We start from the raw sequence: 11,463 nt of genomic DNA, 5'->3' as shown, positions 1-11,463 counted from the left end.
AATATTAAAGTATAACATTAAATATTTTTGAAAATAAAATTTCGAAATAATAAAAGAAGGAAAAACATATTCATTGCAATTTATTGTCACATTTATTACAATAAATACTTTATATATATTATATATATATATATATATATATATATATATATATATATATATATATATATATATATATATATATATAAGTATAACTATTATATGATTTTTTAATTTTAAAATTTAAAAAAATCCATAAAATGACATGTGGATATTATTTATTCTAAAAATACTATAAAATGACAAGTGTCAAAATTAATAAAAGATTGACAAGTGGCAAAATTTATCTTTATTTATTAGGGAGGATAGCTTCTCTTTATTTTTTGAAATGATAACCTAATAAGTTTTGAAATTAAGTTTTGTTGGAAATTTTATCATTGAATAACAAAACAAAATTCAACATATTATGTTATGATCCAACACCGAATCACAACATTTGTTATGATTCAATGTTACAAAATCTTGAAATTGTAAATATACGTAAATACATAAAGATTGGTACTGTCTATTTTTAGAGAAAAAGAACATTTATTTTGGAGTACTTAGTTTTCTATTTTATATATAAAAAAAAGTATATATTTTTATATAAAAAAGTATAATTTGTAAAAAAAATATGCTTTTTTGATAATAAAAAATAAAAAAAAAAAAAAAAAAAAACATATTGACGAACTACTAATTGGCATATGCGCCTTATGGGTAATTAATTTAAAAAATCAAAATAAAGTATGTGACAATCATACTCATATCGAATTTATTATTAAAATCAGATCTCGCGGTTCTCATCATATTTTTTTTTTTTTTTTTTTTTTTCATTTTCTTCGTCAAATGGTATATTTATCATCTGAAAAAGAATATTATCAGTAATTTAAAGCTAAAATCAAAATATCTAATACGTGTTGTCTGTTGAATATGTTTATCAGTTGAAAAAGAATATTATTACTAATTTAAAGTTAAAATCAAAGTATCTAAATCTCACAATGAGATATTTGATCTTTTAGATATTAATTTTATGAAAAGTACTAATCATAATCCGACTTCTATCCAGTTTTGCATGGCTTCAAATTGAATCACTCTAATAAGATCTTCGAATAATACAACATTCAATAAAATATATACACTTTTCATGTGTTCTGATCTGCAATTAATAAAAACATTTCTCTAGTTTCTTCGATTTCTTTATTTGACTATCTTATTTACGAAAAAAGTGCTATATAAATATTGAAGACATGACAGTGGGGATGAGATATTTTAAGCACAAGATGCCACCTAGAAAATTTTGAGTTCTTGTTGTCATTGGTGGAAAAACTATTATTTACCTATTTTAATGATATTATATTAGCAAAACCAAATTATTAGTCTTAAATACATCATGCGTGCTCTCATATAAGTACTACTGTATAGAAAAGTATTAATATGTGTTACAAGTTTTGTAGTACACTAGTACAAAACGCATGTTGCGATGAGTTTTTTTTTTTTTTTTTTTTTTTTTTTTTTTTTTTTTGTTCGAAACCTAAAACCACGCCATAAAAACATTTTCACATTAATAAAACGGAGAACGGTACCATTTAAAGCATTTGGGGGTGTAATTTTCATATATCTTTAGCAAAAGACATTAAAACGCATTATTTGTTGCGTTTGTTTAAAACCGCACTATTAAACATGTTTATAAAAACAAAAACCGCATAAAGAAATATGGGAACTACGCCATTAATTTATTATTCCCTCTAAAAAATTCATTCTAATTTTTCATTTTCCAAATAAATTTTTGTTCTAATAAACCATACTAATAAAGTATGTATGCCCTAGATTATGTGTGCTTTTCCTCCTTTGCAAACACTATTGTAATATAGGTTTTTAATGACACGCGAACTATGATAAATATTGACTTTATAATACGTAAAAGTCTATGTCGTCAAAAGATGTCATCTTTACTAAAATTAGAAGGACATCCGACATGCATTTTTGCACACTAAAAAAACATGGAGTATCCCCATCAAATACGAGTGTCAAGAGTATCCCGTTGTTTTATATTTTTTTTATCGGTTAAAACCCGCTTCCATCCTCATCATCACAAAATCGACTAACTAGGGTTTTTTTTTCGCGATCTCTTGAAGTGTGTCCTCCCAAAATAAAGAGCCTTGTTTGATTTCTCCCATGGTACGACTTCTCCTAAATCCAACTTCACTCTTCACTTTTCACGCTAAGTCGATCGGCAACTGTGACTCCTCTCGATTGCAACGTCGATCGGCGATTGCGGCTCCTCCACCAGGCCATAATGAAGGAGATCTCCTCATCAATTGGAACTACTAATTCAACCACCCCTAATCAATGTATCGACCTTCTCGTCTCTCCCCCTCCACCAAGTTTTCTCTCATCCACCATATGAAGATTGTCGAAGAGGTAAACGGGGAAACCGAAGGAAACCCTAAATCCCTCACACATTTTTCATTTAGACGTACCTGGCTTTTTTTTTTCATTTCAATACCTTTAGGAGATGCATCTTCTGATTATCCCCTCTTCATAAATATAGATGATCACAAATATCAGCGGTTCAAATTGCAAGCATAATCAAAATCACAACCAATTTCTATAAAGTAGTGCTCTAATTTGTTCCTTTTTCTAGTAATTCTACAATCCCTTTACAATTCATTTGCGTTCATTTTAAGCTCATCATTCAGTTCTTGATTCCCTTTCAGTTGTCTTGCCCTACGTTTTTGTGTATGTGTTTGTTCACCTAGAGGTTCTAATGGTGTTGTTGATCATGATCCCTATAAATCTTACCATATGGTCCTTGGTTGGTTAGAAAAACAAAATATTTAGGTTTTATACCAGAATTTGTCTTTATTTTAGAAAGACGAGGTTGATCTTCATCTTTATGTACCTCTATTTTAGCAGCATTTGGTGTCTCGTTTATAGATTCCTTTTTCTCGCCACTGACATCAATGCTCATATCACTAGCACCACTCCATATTCTCAAAACAAAAGGTGCATGAGCTAAATTTGGATGTGAAATATCATATGAAAACCTATAAAGCTCAGGCTTAACAATGGCTAGTTTTGTAGTACCCAATTTTTACTACTTCCATAGATTGTAATTGTAACACCCGTTTCAAGTATGAGCTAATCCATTGCATTGTTAAGACTTTATCCTTGGTGGCCACGACATGGTGGAGCTCACCATGGCATGGCGATGATTTCAAAGATCGCGGGATTTAAAGACCCATCATGGCTAGGCCATATGTGCCATGGCTTGGCCGTTGATTTTAATGAAACCCTAATTTTTGGGATTTGCACCCTATTTAAAGGAATGAAGAGGGTAAGGTTTATTTATCCTCAACCTCCATCACTCTCAAACCCCCAGAAACCCTAACCCTTATCTTATTTGAAGCTTTTGGAATTCATTTGCTAATTTTTGGTGATTTTGAAGGAAGTGGAGGAAGATTTTGTGCAAGAGACAAGCAAGTAACACTCCCCAACCTATGGAAGCACCTTATTGGACCAATTGTAAAGCTCTTGATCTTGTCTTTTATCTTCTCTTTAGAGATCTAGATTTATTTGGCCTAATAATCTCTTTTATTGGATTTTGAGTGGACAAAGGGATAAAGTTTTCAACTTTATGAATCTTATGAGTCCCAAGGACATTATGTCTCATAGATCTGAGAAATGGTTGGGATTTAGAAATCTTGAATGAGATTTAAGTCCCTTTTCTTCTTTTTGACCTAAATTTGAGGAAGGACATGCATGGGGGCATGCATGTCTATAAATTTAACATCCAATAAATAAGACCATAAAATTTTTCATTGTTACATTAATAAAACATCAAACCATATTGTAGTCATAAAACCAAGGTTGTCAAATGTAATGATACATCAATAAGATCAAAGTAAATCATAAAATGGGGAAACATGTGGTGTGTGCTCTACAATCATCCCACGATCTCTCATTTGAAAACCGAAGTACCTGAAACATAAATAGAAAACCGTAAGCACAAAGTTTAGTGAGTTCGCCGATATACCACATACCATACATAATTAAGCATATAACAGGCCCCGCCCACTGAGATACGGGCCCCACCCACACTCATATAATGGTCCCCGTCCAATATACAACGCATAATCCTACTAACACATGCGATAATCACAAAGATAACAACATACAATACATGCGTCGGGTTATGTCGGGCATCGAGCCCCGCTCAGCATACATACCAATACATACACATGCAAGAGTCACGCAGATAACTAGCATCCTAACATAATAAACCATGAGCCGACATTTGTGCCTTCGAACTGTTAAACACAATGAGGAGGCTCACCTCACACTGCCGAATCTCACAGAAAGAATCTCTGGTTGTTGGCTCACAAGAATCCCCGACCTATCAATCACAAGTTAAACATCCATCAATAATCGGATCTAACCCACACTAAGTGTCCAAACTAAGGTAAAGACCTTTTACCCTCTTTATAACTTGGTCCATAAGCCAAGGCCCAATTCAACAATCCAAAATACCCAAACATGGACCAAAACATTCCAAGGTCAACCTTTATCAGACTTCTGATCAAAGTCAAAGTCAACCGTCCATGTTGATCAAACACTCCGTGTTGACTTGCAAACGCGTCATGTTTCGCCATCATCCAAATAATCAGGAAAACCACAGCCAACACACCGTGTTGGCTTTCAAACACGCCATGTTTTCCTGAGTTCCAACAGCTTAATACATTAAGCTGCTTTCTTCGACTCCAAGAGCTCCAAAGTTCAGATCTAGTCTATAATGTGGTCTAGAAAGATAAAGTTTCCAACTTTATCCATTGGGACTACCAAAAGGTTCAAAACTCAATCCATAAAGCTTAATAGTGCAATGGCTTAACCAATAAGCACTTGATCCATAAAGACATAGCCCTAAAACATAGATCTGACTTCCTTGAGATGGAAAACCATGTAAAGTTGACAACTTTACGTTCACGCATGTCTAAATGAAGCTCAAAAATGACTTAATAAGTGACTTAATGCATGCATGTAACCAATTATCTCATAAGGCTTGCACCTTTATGCTCAAGGAGTCCAATACAAATTCAAATATGGAATAACAAGCCCTTAAATGACTTCACTCCTTCATCAACCCAAAAAGGGACCAAAAACACAACAAATCACAATATGAAGAGATCTAAACATCTATAAGTCAAGATTCAAATTTTATACCTTTGAAAGCTTTCATAAATGGAGATGATTTGGATCCAAATCCTTTCTACCAAGCAAGACAATTTCAAGATCTCCTCTTCCTTCACAAAGACCGAAAAATGAGCACTAAGAACTTCTTACTAGCTCAGGAACACCACCAAAAGACGTAAAGATCGATTTTAGGGTTTTAGTGGCAATGGAGGCTGGTAAGGAATCCATCCATGAGGACTTAAGGCCTTTATATAGGGTGCAACACCCTAAAAATTAGGGTTTTCTCCACCAGCCGCCAACATACCGTGTTATGGCATAAACACGTCGTATTGGCCTTAATGCAAGTCACCTTTTTTTTAAATCTAGACACACCGTGTTGGTTCCTCCAATACGCCGCGTCTAACCCTAAAAATGGTATTTATTCCTTAGAATTATTTCTCAAGATTCTGGTTGTTACAACTCTCCCCCACTTAAATTAGATTTCGTCCTCGAAATCATTCCTTACCATCCCAGGCACGCTAGATAGCCTGAATTACGCAACCATAACTTCGAGCATATGACGGCCTTCCCAAGGCTATCGAGCCCAACCTTAGAAGAACTTTCCAAACCCGAAGATAAACGAATCCTTAATACCTTACATAAAACCACTTCTATCTTACCTGAACCTAAAATCTAAAGTCTCGAGATGGTCTGACTCCCTGACAGACCGCTCATACTGAAACATTGCTAAATCCATTCCACTTATCTCCCAACTGACTACTCAACTTCTGATAACTTGAGGTTCCTACTAGAAAATAGAATCACTTACAAATTATTGTTGTAGAACACTTAAATTTGACATAAGGCTTAGATAATTCTTCGAGTTGAAGTCTCATTCCTGTAATGGTTAGACTCAAATGAGAGCTTCACAACAGGGTTAAATCATTTACTCTGAGATTATTTAATCCAAACTACAAGTGACCTAACATATCCTCCGAATAACAAGCGACTCCACACATGAGTTTCCAAACCAATCCAAGAAACGATCACAAGAACTTGCTACCATCAAAACTGAATCCATTCCTTACCCATGAAACCTTCGATTGATGCCCTCAACATATCGATACCCCAATTCTTATCCCACTGAAAAGAAAATCCTGCACATAAATACTCATGATTCCCAACTCGAGATCTACAGATCTGCACTTACATTTCACCCAAAACCTTCTGATTCACGAAAACCCTTCACTAGACGGGGATATAAAGTTTCCCAAACCATTGCTGAGACAACCCGTCTTGCACCTGGTCCAACCACCAGGTTCCTAAGATTCTAAAAAACAAGGCTACCCAGCCTATACACCCCTCTGCATCAGACACTAACCACCCACTTAATCCTGTAACCCAAGATCCAATACATTGACCCAACGATCTCTACTAGGTCCTACCTGTATTTCCATAATCACACGGGCCTCGCCCATGGGTCCCACCCATCTAGGGCTACACATGTTCGACTCCGCCTCATACCCCAATGGTCCTCAACCTAAAACATAGCAATACTCCTCGACAATCCTGATCGGCGTGCCCAAGACATGAACTGATTCCCCCTTTTGCGATCATGACTATGAGAGCAAATAATCAATGTGCAAGGACAAGGTTTGAAAACTCAAACCTTGAGTTAATCATTAAGATCAACGTCTGCTCTTAATGTATGGTTCTAGTCAAATCTGGTAATACCAGTTAAGACTTAAAGGAGATATTCAACAAAGTGTTCAAGTAATAAATAAAGAGAACTTAGGCCATGTTTGGTATAGGGAATTGGATGGAGGGAAATGGAATTGATTCCATTTCTCTTGTTTGTTTTATACCAAGAATATAGAAATAAGGAAAAATATCAATTCCTTTTCCACCGAAATAATTCTTTGTTTTTAATAGAGAAAAGTGGAGGAAATGAGAAAGCAAGCCTTCGAGAAATTTATAAAAAAAAAAAAAAGCGGAGAAATGAGGTAATTCTTTATCTATCACATTTCGATATGTATGGCTTGTATCCAACCACTTTTTATGGTAGTAATAAAAAACAATAGGTTGTTTGACTTCTTTTGTAATGTTATAGCCACAAAATGCAAGTCGTTCTTTCTTTTTTTGGTCATTATTTTTTATTTTTATTTTGTCTGTAATCTATTTTTTACTTTTATCTTTTAAATACATGTCATTTAGAATTTAATTAAAAAGTTGATGATTTTTTTGTTACGTTATCAGTTTAATGAAATAGTTACTTTCTGAGTTTTAAAAACATAAAAAAAATTCATATTGCTTGATAAAAACGAACATGGTAAAAACAAATTCATTTCCATTTTATATATTACAACCAAAAAAGTGACTTGTTTCTCATGAATATTTCCCACCTTAATTCTTTGGCATACCAAATGGTAGAATCAAATCTATTACCCCATTTAAATTCTTTTTCACAACATTTTCATTCTCTATTACAATTTCATTTCTCTGTACCAAACGCACCCTTAGAGTATAATCAATGCAAAGATATTAAAGAACTAGAAGATGTTATGAAAGAACTTTGACTTGAAGAAAAAGTGAATGTGATGTAAAAATAATAATTGCTATCTTTGGAGTAAAACGTGAGTTTTTCACTTGTCATTAAATGAAGAAACAGTTAATCCTTTTATAGTGCAAGGAGGAGCATAGTACAAACTGAGATACATTCCTAGAACTGGATGATAATTAGTCTTTGACAAACTAATATCGAAAAGATACATAAAAGTAAGTCATATGAAATGTTACATCAATAATAAGACAAAATACATTAAATGATTGAACAGACTGTTAATCTCGGAATTGCCCTTCGTATCAAAATGATCTTCATCTCGGAACTTCAACTCATCTCGAAGTCAACTGACATCAAAACTTGATTACTTGTGATTGCTAGAGGTTCACTTTTCATGATTCAACAATCTCCGCCTAAGTAAACTTAGCAATCATGTCAGCTTAGTTGACTTCTTCATTTATAAAAACATAAGCTCTATAGAGCTAGTTTCAGACTTCTAGGTACCATTGAAGCTGACTAATGAATTTGTTCTTTACATGCTCTGGATCGTTAGACTTGGCTGCATTGGTGATGAACTTTTGAAGAATCCGGGTGGGGACAAGGTGCTTGTCTAGGACTTGAAAAAAATCCTTTTTGTTGGTATTCTTTTTCAAGTAGACGTATCCGAACACTGGTTCATCAATTGGCCCTTCTGTCAGAATTTCTGCTTCAAGAAGCTTGTAGTGGATCTTGGCCAAAAACTTTTCAGTTCCGAACAGATGTGAAAGATCGAAGTCACATCGGCAGAAATCAGTAACAAAGTCCTTGAGATAATTCATTGCAGCACTATAAGCATCAATGCTCATCTAGTCATTCTGACAGATTCGGAAGTGAGCAACAATTGTCAGAATGTCGTTCGGATTGACTGAGGGGAAGTTTGCGTCCGTGATGGTGATCTGCTTTGATTTGTTCTGAAGGATGTAGTATCTGTGCAGAATGCAGTTCAAGTCAAATTTGCTTAGAACTTTCTATATGAACCCAAAAATTCTTGTATTTCTCTTCCGAGACCACACTTCCTTTTAAGGTTGTGCATTCACGGAATAGAATGTCTTCAATCTTTATCTTTCTGTTCTAAAAATTGTTTGAGGATTGTCATCTGGGCAGTGTGGAGAAAACTTTATGTAGAATTTTCCAAATGAAGAAATTAGAAGATCGATTTGATCTGTATCTTGCACTAGCAGATCATAATGCATAAAATGTACTATATCAAGACCATGAATTATCCCTTCACAACAAAGTGGGGATAAGCCCAACATTTGATTCGGATTATCTTTAAGAGCTTGGATCTGAATGCTTTATTCAAGGGCTTGATCGAGTTGGGCTTGAGATCATCCTTCAGACTTCTTGGATGTCCGAACGGTGCTATGAGATTGCGAGATGGGCTTTTTTCCTTTGTCTTGTTATTTGTTCAATTCAAAAATGACTTGTTGAATGTTTCCATCAATTGTGAACTCTGATGGAGGAGGAATCAGAGGCTCTTTCGATACATTGTCAGGCTTCCAAAGAGGAGAACCTTCATCGATAGGAACTATTCTTGGAAAGGGGATAGGAGGCAACATGGACTAGATAGCTCGGAATGCATCGATTGTCAGCTTTGTCTTTTCCCTAGAAAATTCATGGCTTCTTTTAAAAACGTCTGCCAAGGATGATAGCTAAGTAACGGCGGACCATATCCTTCTCTCTTCCTCTGAAAGAACCTTCGTCGGAAAATTCCTTGGAGCTTGAATTCCTACCACAACGTTGGTGATATACTCGAATTCATCATCATCATCATCATCATCTGATGGGATACCTGTGGACAAAACTTGAATTTTATCATCATCTGATTCATCTTAGAGACTGAACTCCGAGGAAAGTTTCCAAGAAATGGTGTGACCCCTTCTACTTGGTCCTTCTCCCCCTTTTACATTGGATGGACCAGCTTCTAAGGCAATTCTGTCAACTTCTTTGACTTCAATGAGTCGTTCAAACACCTTTTAGAAGCTCATGTCAATTTGCTTTGACAAGGCATCATAGGCTTATGTTGTGGGAGCTTGAGATTTCAAGTGGTCAAATAGGGAGGAAAGAATGGAGAGCATCTCATCGAACTTGTTGTTCGGAACATCAACTATATTCCAACAATCTCGTAGGAGTTTGAGGAGGACTTGTTGCATGATGAGATTCACTTTTTCTTTCTTTTTGATCTCATTCTCCAACCTCTGAATCTGCTTCTCATGCCTGACATGGGTTTGCTTGATTAGTTCATTTATGGAACTGATCATGTCTTCATGGATTTTCAACATTGTTGAGATGATATCAATGTGGTGATCGAGAATGGAGTTATACTTTTGTTCTACCTCTTCCAAGGTATGCTTGAACCTCAAGGAGATAAGTAGATCTAGTTGTTTTTCCCTTTCAGCATCTGAGGGCCCAACTTTATTTACTTTGGATAAGGACTAGATGATGGCATCAAGCTTGGTGTCATGGCTGGAAACATTGGCATCAAGCATTGCCATGGATTTGTCTAAGGACTCCACCTTGGAAACAGTAATACAGATTTTGTCTCAGAGTTCCAACAGGGAAAATAGATAAACATAGTTTTTGATTGATGATCCAATGTCCGAGGTGGAGCTCTCAAACTTAGCTTTGTCACCATCTTTGTTAACTGGGGGATCGGAAGGAGTAGGATTGTTTTCTGGTGGATTAACTTTAGGAGGGTTCTGTAACAGCCCAGAATTCCAGATATTGCTATAATTATGATTTTGGGTGTTTTAAGAGGGGACTCGGCGAGTTGGAGCTCAGACTCGCCGAGTAGGATCGCAGATCTGGTCGCGGGTTCGCGACTGGACTCGACGAGTCCGGATATGGACTCGGCGAGTCCACGCTGTTTAGCGAAACCCTAACCGTCCAGGTTTGGGGACATATATAAAGGGCCTTATGGCCGTCATTGATCACCCTAGTCCTGTGAGTGAAGCCCTAATTCGATTGTGAGCATCTGGAGCAAGGTAGAAGACCATTGTTGATTTTGGAAGTATTGTCTTGCAAGGAAGAGGAGGCTTGGTTAAGGGAACAACAAGAGAAGCCACATTCTGAGGATTGGGGACACAGAGAGCACGTTATTCAGGTAATATTTCGAGTTGCATTCTTCTATGTTGATGTGTAGATGGATTTAGGGTTTATTGAACCCTTTTGTGGCTAGATTGAGTGTTTCCTTGGTCCCCCATGCGATTGGAACCTTATATTGGGACCCTTGGAAGTCCAGAATGTCCCATGCCTGAGCCTTTCGGGAATCAATGGAGGTTTTGGATTGGAATCCTTATGCCTTAGGTCAAAATGCAAATTATGAGTCATGGAGTGTATTATGAGCACCGAAATGAGGACCTTACGTGATGAATCAGTCTAGGAAGGCCAGACCTATGAATGGTCGGAGCAGTTCTGACCTTAGAAAGCAGTTTGAGCGGTTACATGGCATGGACTCGCCGAGTCCGATGAACAGACTCGGCGAGTAGCTTGAAGATTAACTGGGACTCGTCGAGTTGTTCTTCAGACTCGGCGAGTTGAGTCGGGGTGGCCCCGCGATTCTTCCAGGAGGAACTCGTCAAGTCAAGGGGGATACTCGGTGAGTTAGATCGCGGATTGAGTGAAGTTCTGAGTATGGGGACTCGGCGAGTCATAGGGTTGACTCGGCGAGTAGGGTC

The sequence above is a fragment of the Lactuca sativa genome, chromosome 9, assembly GCF_002870075.4.
Source record: "Lactuca sativa cultivar Salinas chromosome 9, Lsat_Salinas_v11, whole genome shotgun sequence".
NCBI classification, from domain to species: Eukaryota; Viridiplantae; Streptophyta; class Magnoliopsida; order Asterales; family Asteraceae; genus Lactuca; species Lactuca sativa.
This window is presented reverse-complemented; position numbering follows the sequence as displayed.